Source organism: Mizuhopecten yessoensis, unplaced genomic scaffold, assembly GCF_002113885.1.
Source record: "Mizuhopecten yessoensis strain PY_sf001 unplaced genomic scaffold, ASM211388v2 scaffold11137, whole genome shotgun sequence".
Taxonomy (NCBI): Eukaryota; Metazoa; Mollusca; class Bivalvia; order Pectinida; family Pectinidae; genus Mizuhopecten; species Mizuhopecten yessoensis.
Genome location: NW_018408898.1, coordinates 11,991 through 24,410, shown reverse-complemented (window position 1 = coordinate 24,410; position 12,420 = coordinate 11,991).

Genomic DNA, 12,420 nt, shown 5'->3' with positions numbered 1-12,420 from the left:
CCTCCTGACTAGATATTCCTCTACACAAGAGATTCAGTTGACCTCCTGACTAGATATTCCTCTACACAAGAGATTCAGTTGACCTCCTGACTAGATATTCCTCTACACAAGAGATTCAGTTGACCTCCTGACTAGATATTCCTCTACACAAGAGATTCAGTTGACCTCCTGACTAGATATTCCTCTACACAAGAGATTCAGTTGACCTCCTGACTAGATATTCCTCTACACAAGAGATTCAGTTGACCTCCTGACTAGATATTCCTCTACACAAGAGATTCAGTTGACCTCCTGACTAGATATTCCTCTACACAAGAGATTCAGTTGACCTCCTGACTAGATATTCCTCTACACAAGAGATTCAGTTGACCTCCTGACTAGATATTCCTCTACACAAGAGATTCAGTTGACCTCCTGACTAGATATTCCTCTACACAAGAGATTCAGTTGACCTCCTGACTAGATATTCCTCTACACAAGAGATTCAGTTGACCTCCTGACTAGATATTCCTCTACACAAGAGATTCAGTTGACCTCCTGACTAGATATTCCTCTACACAAGAGATTCAGTTGACCTCCTGACTAGATATTCCTCTACACAAGAATCCAAAACGTACTCGACATATACGACAAACTTTGCTTTTGTCTTCAGAGAATCATTCTTGAATGTTAAACTTTGTTTTGCACTAAAAGTTGACCGGAAGCCACACATTTGAATTTATCTGTAAACATTGGTATTATATACAGCACGCCACAAATTACTACACCATACAACTGTTTCGTAGGTGATAACTCAACAGGGGCCACACAGTGGTAATCTAGACTAATCTAATCTACTATAAAACAGGAGAGACGGTGTATAAAACCCTTAATTATAGTAATGAAACGAGAACTTGTAAATAATAAAACGCTTCGTGTTTCCGCTTTCCATGGCGAAGATCATTTTTCATCGATCCAAAACATCCTGATTATTTTTGTTGTGATAAGAAATTCTGGAGATCAGATCGGTCCGCTCTTGTGGTAATGTTCATGCGATTCATGCTGGTGTTTCCAATTAAAGGAGAGACAATGGATTGATTAATTACCAAACTTCTCCTGAGACCCGTTTCAAAGCAATGGTATAGTTTCATAAAACACAATGCCACAATGTCAGAGAATGTCTTAAAGAAAATAAAGATAATTCCGTTTGTGTTATCCTGTGAGTTTTTCCTTTATACCAACTCACTGGATATTTGTTACTCGAAGACAAAGGTCCCTGCAATATCCATAATCATATGAAGACAGGTACCATTTTACAGAGAGAACGCCGAATGGAAAGTAATATAAGAGACATAATATGAAATTCCAAGTGTTGCATTAGGGGCATCAGATACATTTTGGTCTCTTTGCTCCAATTTCTATGAGAGAAAGATATGAATCGAGTTCCAATTACAAACTCAGCGACAAAGTTACCTATTAATATAGAAAAAGTGTGGTCTTTGGAATTTTGTTCCATTTTCCAATGTTTGTTGATGTTTGTTTACATACATGTTTCGGGCTCAAGATCAACCCCAACACTTTCCACCAGCAAAGATCAAAGTTATACTTTTGCTTACTTTCTTTATCCACGCAATGTGTTACACACGTCCGTTTTAAGTGACGACGGCAACTTTGATTTCATTTCATAGTTATAGCTTCTGATCGTGATTCGAAGTTCCTTTAAAAAAATCTGACCGTTTACGCGACTGCGCCTAGAAAATTAAACTGTTTTACTCGCTTTACTTAGCAAGAAATAATTAATAAAAAAAAATAAGAGAATATGAGTGAATTCAATTTTCGAACCAATCGATTCAAATCGTGCCCATTTGGCGCACTGCAGGTGCTGGTCTCGTCTGCCAATACACTCATAATTTAGTGTGTGTTTACAGACGAGGCTAAAACCTGAGGACGCACTGATTCATGCAGGCTCTCGTGTGCACACTCAAGCTGTACATGCTGTTGTTGGTTGGTGTATTACTAGTTGTATATTTGTTATTTATGAAATTCATAAAAATAGTATTGTCGTTATAAGTAAGTATGTTCATTAATGATACTACAATCTTTATTCATTTTGTTAATATAGTCATTACTATCTCATGATCGACTCATCAAATATAGATACTCCATTTTCCTTAATTGTAAACCTCTCTCCCATCCATATCTCCCAAACACCAAGTTCCTTTTCTTTTTATGATACTACTCCACTTTGAGTGTTTCTTCTTTTTCTTGCTTTTTTCCCTCTTTGATTTTTCCAAACATATGCATATCTTATTTTTTTCTTAATTTTTAAAAAAAATAATCGTTTTATCTTCTCAAGTATTGTGCAATGCGTAACTCCGTACAGATCAATATGATCACTATTATATATATCCACCTCGATCCACGTTCTTGTGTCCCCCATTTGTATATATACTGCATACCCATATCACGATCCCCATTATCTCTATCACTCGACCATACCTCTTACTTTTCTTCACTGTTTTACACACATATCCCCTCCCCTCACCCAATCCCTCTTGTAATGCCTAGTCATCGTCTTCATCCGTTCGATCCTTTTCACAGTATACACGATTTCTTTTCTAGGTATTTGTCACCATACACATCATTTGTAAAACCTTTCTTCATTCATATTTGACCCTCGTACTTCTTGTTAACATCTATTACGACAATTTTGATTGTTGTGAAATAAGTAAATAAAATCCGAAAATTTGAATTTTTCATCACCTTTTTGTAAACAAAATACAACTAAAATCAAATTTATATAAAAGCATGAAAAACATTCAGGGTTAATGAAATGGAATGTAAAGCGTATATATCATGTTGCAGACTACATCAAGAATATTGTCCGGGAATTGGTGGGAAATCTAAGCAACGGTAAGACACTTAATTAAAGTGCAACTGTACTAACAATATACATTGTGGGTTCCCGTGCACCAAAGTGTTCCAGGCTTAAATTGTCAATTAGCTAGTCATTAAGAGGGCGCACAGGATTGAAAGGTCGATTACTGGTGGAATATGTTTGTAAATGAGTAAAATTTGGTTTGAATTAGTAATTGACCAATTATTACCCCTACTGTTTAAGGTCCCTACTGATTAAACAAGAAAAGCAAAAAATGTTATAGCCACTGGAACGCGTTTAACGATAGATCATGGATCGAATGCGTTGTGTTAAAATAATTATTTACTTCGAAAATGAGAACGATTTCCTTCCACTTGGATTCTTGATGGCACTATTAGACTTTGCTCTTGTAAATAGAATATAAGCCCAGATATTAAAATTGAAACAAAACATCTTAAACTCAAAGTTTAAACATTACGAGCTTTGTTATTACTCACATTGACATTAACTCATTCCTCTCTGCGGTGTGAAATGTAAGTCCGCTACACAAAAGGGAAAACAAAGTGCACGAAACCAGTATTATTTGATGCTACTGCATGGGTATAAATATATGGACTTAACCTTTTCTTCAGATATGTTGTTCAGTTGGCTGTGAAATAGCAGCGGAGGTTTTTTCATTGAACATAGCCCTATACGGTAAGAAAGAAGCTACTTGATGCTTTATTGCTATGCAGATGAAGATCTCTGATACACATTCAGAATCACCAGCGATGATCGTTATTCTTGTGCATTGATAAGTATTCTAATTATGCTTTCCCCTTTCGTATTATACAATGTATCTACATAAATCGTTGATTTTCATAGTTGTTGACGATTTTGATCAGATTAGGTAGGGTCAGTTAAAATCAAAGACTATGTAAGTCCCGATCATATGACCTCTTTTGAGACATTTTCTAACGTCAGCATAGCTCATTTTACCACCCTTTTATTTAGGGTTGTAAAATCAGCAGTGTTTGGGCAACGTGGTTCACGGGAAAACTGGTATTAGAGGAAATCTTCATAAACCTTGATTCATATTTGTTTTGGGAACAGAAAAATGGCGTTTTCCACGCAACGTCGTAAAATGACACACGACTTTTCAATCATTATACATATTTAGAGAACTTACTGCTGTTTGGTCGTTGCAGTTGACGGCGCATATCTTTATCATGTACTTATTCGATGTAGACTCTGATTTTCAACTGTAAACATTCGATTTACCAATTGGTCACTTTGAGGTTGTTTTGGACGGGATCACGACGGTTGTTAAATGTATCCTATTCGTGGTTGTGATATGCGATTCGGTTACAAATATCATCTTAATTCCTTAGCATTGTTAATAAATTTGCAGCCTCGGGAATCTGTCCTCTTTGTGTTTTACTAGTAATGGTGTCGATAGATCTGATGTAAGAGACATTAAGATCATCTATTTAGCGTACGAATACGATATTGTTCAATATTATTCCACTACAAAAAAAACTTGTGTAATGTAATAGTTTCTAATTACACTTGAAATGCACTTAATCTGCTCCATTTGCGAAAGAAACATTTCATTTCAAATGTATTTAATTGATAAAACAAAAGGATTGAGCAACAGGCTTTGTCAATATAATCTCTCTCCATGGCTTCCAGCATACTTTTGATAGTTGAAGACATTGAGTACAATATTTACATACATACATTATATTTCAACTCATCTCATGACACTTGGGTACATATATTCCGAGTAAGTATACAATGATTAAACTGGATAAATATTTTAATGTTTCTGCAAAATTACTTTATTTTATGTGATACATGGACTTAAGATAAAAACAAAACAAAAAACCTTTGCGATATTGATAATTATTTAATATACATGTAGTTGTAAAATATATGTCAAGACGAATTAAATATACCGTTATGGATAAACATAGTATTCCAATTCGAATTAAATATATGGATATACGTCTTAACCTTGAGCCACTAAAATTTTGGTACGGCAACATGAAATAAAGCAAAACTGATACACGCATGTATGCTGATAAAAAAAAATATACCAAGACTTATTTGAAGTAGATATGTCTTGAGTTGGAAAATCAAATAGAAAACGAACTAAAAGAAAACACAAAAAAACACCAAAAAAAACCCATAACTAATTATATAATAACACAAGAAAGTCTCGAACACTCTCTCTCATACACTCTAACACCACATATGTTTCTACTGGCAATGTGCTGTTGAATATAAACATATGATAACAAAGTACACTAGTTTAAAGGATTCAAATATATGGCATTTTGGTATTCCATAATAAATTATTAGTTTTTCATTAATTAAATAAATTATAATTATTGATTTACATTACTCCGTCATACCTTAGGTGTCATGACGACATAAAGTCCCTGGACATTTGTTGCCCGGTGATCAATCAACCTTGGTATATTTTATATAAATATATATATAAATTATCCACTATCAACAGAAATAATGAACTTATCTCACAGAATACAAACAATACATCAACCACATACAGCTTGTATATTTAACTTAATTTAATCTATTTGAACCGTCCTGTAGCATTAATGCATTTATGCACATTTATGCGAAAGAAACATGACTGTACATTGATATTGTTTTGTGGAAATTGGCTTGAACGTGGGAGGAGAACTAACGAACCCGGAACGTGAATAATGATCACATTTATATTTATATATCCCATCACATGGGACACGTGGAAGTCATTTAGTTCCTAATCTTGTTCCTACAATGAAAATGTAAGTATTAATATGCGTCATAGTATGCACTATAGATATATATTTGCAGTTATTTTATGAGGAGATTCGGCGGCAAATGTAATCATATCGCGACTATTTATTGATACAATTTTGTTAAGTTTACAGTGATGACCTTTATTTGGACTCTAAGACATGATCAGCTTCTTTTACAAAGTACAATGTACATGTACTTATAATTGACGAGCGTCATTTTTTATCTTGATATTAAATCATCGTGTCCACCAGTCTCATTCTGTAAGAGTTTTGGGGCTGGTATTGCTCCCAGTCTGATATACAGTTACCACAGGCCTTCCGGGACGACTTGAATTATAAGTCACACGAGTTTTAGTGATATACAATCACCACAGGCCTTCCGGGACGACTTGAGTTATAAGTCACACGAGTTTTAGTGATATACAAACAAAGCCAATATATGTTGTGCGTGGATGATAAAAACGATGTGTGTGTATGGAAGGTCGACACTACGACACACGTTGTGACAGAGGGATGATCACTGCCAATGTACTATTTTTCTTGAGAATGTTGAGCATAGCGATTCCTCTTACGTTTTCCAACGTCGCGTGGGGTTCGAAACCGGAACTCCACCAAAGACAGTCACGATAATATGTATGAGAATATACGGGACAAAAGGGATAGTTGAGAATGAGGTGAGCTTTCTCTGGTAGACGAATCATACCCGAAGTACCAAGTACCGGGTAGATCTTACGGCTTTCCTTGAACCAAATGTTATTCGATATGTTGATCCATAGAAGCGGAATTCCGAACTTTATTAAAGTGCTGTAACTGAACTATGTGTAGTTTTTTTCAATAATTTTGAAGAAACATACATTAAATATGTTTTTTATTATTAATAAAGTATGTTTTTTAGATTTAGATTACACTGTTATCAATGAATTCGTTTTTCCAATAAAAACATTTCGGTAAAAATACAATGATGGAAATTAAAAAGCAAGAAACATATGCTGCGCGAAAATCGCATATGTAAACCGATTTAGAACTGTTAACGTCTGGCTGTAGCTTCTAAATTCGTTACCATGGTCCTCCTAATCCAGCTCAATTCCCGAACACAGACGGGATTGGACAGGAGAATCAGGTTGGCGGATTGTTACCATTTGTCTCAATTCTCCGCGCTTTCCTGGAATTGATTCCAATACTAAATGGAAATCGGACATTATTCTCGTAGAACATTGGGCAGCGTGGGGTCACTGGACACCGGCCAGCGTGGATATTTATGTCTATGTACGTCTAACAAACCAATGTGGCAAGGTCAGATGATCTACTTGTGACCTAATTCAAAGTGATCTCTTTGAACCGAGAACCGAACGCATATATCAATAAAGACGTTTGTCAAATAAATTGAGCACCGAACAGCGCCATTTCCTGACATTCGTATTTCTCAAACATTTGACGTATTCACGAACTATTTCCTATATTTCTGCATGTCTACTTTACTTCCCTTCGTGTGATTGCGCGAATCTCCTGTCTTTGTCTTTTAATGATTGTACAACCCCGTAAAAGCTAAAAAGCCATGAAGATAATGTCCAGAGATGGTGGCGCCACTCAAAGATTACTTTGAAAACGCCATCATACAGGCATTTAAAAATGTCCACCAGATAGCATGTCATCTTACTCGTCACAAAATTGTGACAGAAGATATGTTTACTAGGTGGTAGTAGGGAGACGCCACTTCTATAAATAATACGTTGGAGGGCAGAGAAGAGGTAGATGTCGCAAGTGTTAAAATCCGGAGGGGGGGGGGGGGGGGGGGGGGGGGGTGTTGAATCAATATCGGTCTTTTCTGTTGTCACATGTGTCCTTGGAATAACATCACTACTGTCACGATTATACAAGTAGATTTGACATATCAAATATTTCTTTTGAATTTACAAGGGGCGTATTAAGTCTTTCACTGATTCTCTGATACCGTTACGAACTATTGTTACTAACTTTCTAGCGTGATTTCCTAATTTAGGTTCGACTATTAATACAAATTTACGCGAAAATAGACTGAAAGCTTAATCCGCAATAAGAGTCTTGAGAAACAGCGAAATCATAATCTATCTAATCTTCAATAATTCAGTTGCGTGGCATACATGTATGCTTGTATGACCAAGCATACACTAACAAATTTAAGATTTATTTTTTATCATATATATATATATATTTATGATTATTATGGACCCTCCGTTTCAATCATAAAAAGAAAAGAAAAGAAAAATTCTTCTTGAACATTAAAGTCTGATAACATAGTTTTGTTATGTTACATGTGCATGTATGTCTATACACATTGACACATTTCTAAGGTTTATGTAAATCAAATATCACTTAGTGAAGTTCAAAACTAAATGTTATACATATAAAAAGTCGGGTTTTACTTGTTAATTATCAAACTAAAAGGAGTTTCAAGAACACGGGAGATTGTTTATATGGTAAAAATTATTTCCATCTATGGTCCCTCCCATAACATCCCCCTCCCGAAAATTAATTTGCTACGCCACTGAATATATAATAAATACTGTACCATTATACCATTAGTGTTGTACACTGTGATAAAAAGTTTCGCGCGGAATAGTATAACTATTTTAATGAAAATATACATATGTTTTGCGTTAACGTCATTGATAAACTGTAATTGTAAATTAAAAATAATCCACACGATGTTGTATCTAACGGCTTGTGTTATTATACCCTATCTGACTGGGAAAATATGGAGGTCACGCCTCACATAACACCGCATGACTGCTTACGCTCTCGCCTGAGCTCTCGCCATACCACAAAATATGTTATAAACCACATCTATTCCCTGATAAAACACCCAGAGGCTTCCTACAGGGGAACAAGCCGTCTTAAATACAGAGGAAGTGTTAAATATGTTTGCATCATTACTCAGTACAGGCCGATCGCGTAACGCTCGTACATCTGCACATATCAGCAGTAACGCATTTTAAAGTCTTAATGATACGAAAACCTGTAAAAGGGTGTAGTTCGTGTTGCTTTTTCCATTTTACGGAAACTAACTTGACATTTCATCCAGAGTTTGATTCATTACATACTTCCTTGTGAATAGTGAATGCAAACATGATACATTTAGCATGTGCACGCCGATACATAATGCTTACAACATACGCCAATATAATGCAGAACGGGTAAAACGTTGATTGTTTTACAGGTCACAAGTAGCGGGTTTCTAACAAAGAATCATGCGTGTCGCGTTTGTGATATACTAGGATGTCTTCAGGAAAGTGTTTTGCGGTTGCAGTCAATGAAATTTTTCCTATTGTGCAAATGGAACATAATTAAAATAAATCATGATTTACTAATAGGGGTCTTTGCATTGAGGACACTCAGTTTCGCGAACTAACGATCCGTGCTTATTAGATTATAAAATAATTTGATACCACGTCAAACCTTTCAGATATGCGTTTTGCTGAATGTTTATTATTGTTCGCGTTAACAATGTCTTTTTGCAAAACATATTTTTTACAATAAATATAATGATAAGTAAGTCATGGTTATTTTATCGTAGAATGAAACATCTGTATGATAAAAGAACAATTCGTTGTGTAGCATAATTTCTACCACAATACGCTGTGTTATTCCACTCTCAGATCATTGTATGAACGCGCAAACTGTTAGATAAATATCAGTTAGATACCACACGTGGTAAATGACCTTCAAGAGTTTTGATTGGTCAAAAGATGAATTTTGACCGGGACGACTTTTTCAACGCGCTCTTTGCCACGAATTGTTTTGTTTACGTCATCTGCTTTCAACATCCGACAAATATTGGTGACTTTGTGAAGTTATGCGGAAAAGGGGGTTATCAAGGAAATATTAAAAATAGATGATACTTACAGATTTGATAGCTAGGTTCAGGCAAAATTGCTACAGACGCTCGATATCGTTTTGACGTCACACCGTCGCGCGTCATGGTCGTGAAATCAAACAAGATCTGTCACAGTGTCGGAAAATATTTCTTTCTCCCAACGTCCCGTTATCGCTATTTGGATGGTCAGACTATGGCTGAACTTTCACTATAAACGTCAACCATAGAATCGTCACGAAGAAACGTCCCATGCCTATGATATTGGACATTGACAGCGATAAGTTCATCTTCATCTCCTTGGCGGGAGGCAGACTTCGTACGATGTGCTTACGCGCATGTAGTCCGTGGTTAATTTATATAGATTAATGCAATACTGCTACTCTCAATATTTAAAGTCGTTCATCTATTATATATTTCCATGAAGTTGTTTCCGAAACATTAATTTTGACATTTATAAAATTTGTAAAAAAAACGTCATTTTTGTATATAAATGAATGACTTTTTACATATGGATCATATCACTACACCAGCCTTGTCAACAAACACGTGTGTATGTTATTTCCGACTGATCATGAGATTGTGGTAGAAACAGATCACACGACTCTTACCTTTTTTTGGTTGTTGGGTATGGTATTTATTTTACTCTCGTTAGTTAATTTTCAAAAGTTACAGAAAGACACTCGCTAAAGCTCGTGTCTTTTGTAACTTTTGAAAATTAACTAACTCGAGTGAAATAAACACTATACTCAACATCCACTCGTTGTGTAACCTCTATGTACATGTATCTACAATGTATTATCACATTGTATAGGTGCAAATATCTGTCTACCTTCACGGACATTTGAGAAAACGGAACCAGATTGATGATATTCATATCACTAAAGAATAATTATATTAGATGTGACATTAATCACGTTTGAGTTATGTACAAATATTTGTTTTAAATTGTGACCATAAAGCTGTTGCGAAATGAGGATCGAACCAATAGCAAACGGTGCATCTGTCAATTCACAACACAATTACTCTACATCGGTCGACGCTTACGTCACTGTTCTGTTTTAAGATTTATTCGCGCTTGTTCTGCCGAACAAGAAATTTAAAAAAGCCGGCATCAATCTGATTTTACCAGAGAATCTAGCTAGGCACTTAAATTAGTAATTGGTACTTGTGTCTCGTGAGAGAAAAGCGGTAGAAGAATTCCGAAGGTACATAATGCCCCTTGAAAGTTAATTTATAAGAATAAAAAATAAGACGATGCACAAAGTGCGGTGAATTCATGTGGAATATGCACTTTCATTGGACGGGTTTCGACAGCATGTAGAGATATCCCTACTTGAGACGTGCGGCACGTGCACTCGTATGTGTGATGAAACCTGCTGGGTCGTGCATTGAAAAATCAAATGCCGGAAAAGATTTGTTTAAATGTTTGATTTTATAATCATTCGTCCATTAAAAGGGTTATTAGATAGTTTATTTTTTACATTTTGAAGAAAAACACAAAACTGGTTCTACGATTGCGTGTGCATTTTGAGTTCCAGATCCTAATTACCACACAAGTAAGTGGATTATAGAACCAGAATCTGCACAATAAAAGTAATGATTACATCGGCAAACCTTCAAATCTGATAGTTTATCACTTTTTAACGTGTGTAGTTACCATTATGTTTAATAATTCTATACTATAACACATATACAAATATAGATATTTATTAAATTACGGCAGGAAACTAAAAATGTTTTAGAGGGAGAACACATGATCACATATACGAAGCTACAGTGCCTTCATTACATAAACATACTTGTTTAGGTCTTTGCTAGATAAACAAAGAACAACCAACTGAAGGAAAACAAAAGGAACAATACATTGTTTAATTTCATCTTAGTCTATGCTTACTACAAATATCTCAAGTAAAACAAAAGGACCAATTATGTACATGATTCTACATTACCTGTTAACTAACATCTCAAGTAAAACAAAGGGAACACTCTATCATTTGATTTCAGCTAAGTATATGACCATGAATGAACACTACTGCCTCCGTTAAGGTCGCCCTTACCATTTCTCTACTCGTAGATATCAGCAGCAATCTTCGTTAAGGTCGCCCTTACCATTTCCCTACTCGTAGATATCAGCAGCAATCTTCAGCTATCGCATGGTATGCACCAGTGCAGGTTTGAAGAAAGGGTAGACCAGCTAGCTGTACCACACTGCATGTCGTAATTAAGTACTAATGTTATCCCGCTTAGGATTCGGGAACTGTCGTTGTGTCCTTTGTTAAGGCGCCATTGAACAAATCAAATTGGATCTGTTGTCCAAACAAAAACTGTATGTGTTCAATCAATTTCTGTAATTGACATTTTCCTTTTACAATTAAAATTGATTAATACCAGTATGATCCAAACAAGATATTACAAGCTCGGATAAATTGCAGCAAGTGCAAACTGCTCATGTCAATATGAATTCAATCAATTCAGTCATGTAACATATCGTGAACTAATAACTAGACAAGACACGAAATGATTTCAATCAATACCAGTATGCTGTTTACATATTCAAAGCTTGAAACGTATACAAAAAATATTTTGGAAATTCCTGAAAAGCAATAGGTCAAGATAATGCTATATATATCTATTTTGGTATCCAATCCTTGCCGAACTTTGGTACCCAACAACAATCAGACTCCACTGATCATAACCGGAAAGACTAGTTATTGATGACTTCATTTAGTGCCAATAGTGGATACCAGCCATTAGAATAACAAAATCAGGTATACACAATGAATTGTCCTCTCTTTTATATTCGAATAAATAAAAGTAAACATTAACATTTGGACAAAAAGACATTTCAACACACACAGCCCTCCATCCCCCTCCCAAACATACACAGCCCTCCACCCCCCTCCCCAACACACACAGCCCTC